The sequence below is a fragment of the Phalangium opilio genome, unplaced genomic scaffold, assembly GCF_054372755.1.
Source record: "Phalangium opilio isolate 3A_F unplaced genomic scaffold, DU_Popi_V2 ptg000040l_1, whole genome shotgun sequence".
Taxonomy (NCBI): domain Eukaryota; kingdom Metazoa; phylum Arthropoda; class Arachnida; order Opiliones; family Phalangiidae; genus Phalangium; species Phalangium opilio.
The window spans coordinates 2,174,872-2,177,543 of record NW_028324164.1 but is presented as its reverse complement, the minus strand read 5'-3'; positions in this window follow the sequence as shown (position 1 = coordinate 2,177,543).

Here is a 2,672-nt window from a genome sequence, read left to right as displayed (position 1 = left end):
CTAAAATATTGATGTTGACATTTGCTAATTACCCAATAATTTCCGCCTTTTCCAAAATATGGCTGAAATAACTAGACGCCTTTTCTAAAATATTGATGTTGACGTTTGCTAATTACCCAATAATTTGCCGCCTTTTCCAAAATATGGCTGAAATAACAAGACGGCTTTTCTAAAATATTGATGTTGACATTTGCTAATTACCCAATAATTTGCCGCCTTTTCCAAAATATGGCTGAAATAACAAGACGCCTTTTCTAAAATATTGATGTTGACATTTGCTAATTACCCAATAATTTGCCGCCTTTTCCAAAATATGGCTGAAATAACAAGACGCCTTTTCTAAAATATTGATGTTGACGTTTGCTAATTACCCAATAATTTGCCACCTTTTCCAAAATATGGCTGAAATAACAAGACGCCTTTTCTAAAATATTGATGTTGACATTTGCTAATTACCCAACAATTTGCCGCCTTTTCCATAATATGGCTGAAATAACTAGACGCCTTTTCTAAAATATTGATGTTGACATTTGCTAATTACCCAATAATTTGCCGCCTTTTCCAAAATATGGCTGAAATAACAAGACGGCTTTTCTAAAATATTGATGTTGACATTTGCTAATTACCCAATAATTTGCCGCCTTTTCCAAAATATGGCTGAAATAACAAGACGCCTTTTCTAAAATATTGATGTTGACGTTTGCTAATTACCCAATAATTTGCCACCTTTTCCAAAATATGGCTGAAATAACAAGACGCCTTTTCTAAAATATTGATGTTGACATTTGCTAATTACCCAATAATTTGCCGCCTTTTCCAAAATAAGGCTGAAACAACTAGACGCCTTTTCTAAAATATTGATGTTGACGTTTGCTAATTACCCAATAATTTGCCGCCTTTTCCAAAATATGGCTGAAATAACTAGACGCCTTTTCTAAAATATTGATGTTGACATTTGCTAATTACCCAATAATTTGCCGCCTTTTCCAAAATATGGCTGAAATAACTAGACGCCTTTTCTAAAATATTGATGTTGACGTTTGCTAATTACCCAATAATTTTCCGCCTTTTCCAAAATATGGCTGAAATAACTAGACGCCTTTTCTAAAATATTGATGTTGACATTTGCTAATTACCCAATAATTTGCCGCCTTTTCCAAAATATGGCTGAAATAACTAGACGCCTTTTCTAAAATATTGATGTTGACGTTTGCTAATTACCCAATAATTTGCCGCCTTTTCCAAAATATGGCTGAAATAACAAGACGGCTTTTCTAAAATATTGATGTTGACGTTTGCTAATTACCCAATAATTTGCCGCCTTTTCCAAAATATGGCTGAAATAACAAGACGGCTTTTCTAAAATATTGATGTTGACATTTGCTAATTACCCAACAATTTGCCGCCTTTTCCATAATATGGCTGAAATAACTAGACGCCTTTTCTAAAATATTGATGTTGACATTTGCTAATTACCCAATAATTTGCCGCCTTTTCCAAAATATGGCTGAAATAACAAGACGGCTTTTCTAAAATATTGATGTTGACATTTGCTAATTACCCAATAATTTGCCGCCTTTTCCAAAATATGGCTGAAATAACAAGACACCTTTTCTAAAATATTGATGTTGACGTTTGCTAATTACCCAATAATTTGCCACCTTTTCCAAAATATGGCTGAAATAACAAGACGCCTTTTCTAAAATATTGATGTTGACGTTTGCTAATTACCCAATAATTTGCCGCCTTTTCCAAAATAAGGCTGAAACAACTAGACGCCTTTTCTAAAATATTGATGTTGACGTTTGCTAATTACCCAATAATTTGCCGCCTTTTCCAAAATATGGCTGAAATAACTAGACGCCTTTTCTAAAATATTGATGTTGACATTTGCTAATTACCCAATAATTTGCCGCCTTTTCCAAAATATGGCTGAAATAACTAGACGCCTTTTCTAAAATATTGATGTTGACGTTTGCTAATTACCCAATAATTTTCCGCCTTTTCCAAAATATGGCTGAAATAACTAGACGCCTTTTCTAAAATATTGATGTTGACATTTGCTAATTACCCAATAATTTGCCGCCTTTTCCAAAATATGGCTGAAATAACTAGACGCCTTTTCTAAAATATTGATGTTGACGTTTGCTAATTACCCAATAATTTGCCGCCTTTTCCAAAATATGGCTGAAATAACAAGACGGCTTTTCTAAAATATTGATGTTGACGTTTGCTAATTACCCAATAATTTGCCGCCTTTTCCAAAATATGGCTGAAATAACAAGACGGCTTTTCTAAAATATTGATGTTGACATTTGCTAATTACCCAACAATTTGCCGCCTTTTCCATAATATGGCTGAAATAACTAGACGCCTTTTCTAAAATATTGATGTTGACATTTGCTAATTACCCAATAATTTGCCGCCTTTTCCAAAATATGGCTGAAATAACAAGACGGCTTTTCTAAAATATTGATGTTGACATTTGCTAATTACCCAATAATTTGCCGCCTTTTCCAAAATATGGCTGAAATAACAAGACGCCTTTTCTAAAATATTGATGTTGACGTTTGCTAATTACCCAATAATTTGCCACCTTTTCCAAAATATGGCTGAAATAACAAGACGCCTTTTCTAAAATATTGATGTTGACATTTGCTAATTACCCAATA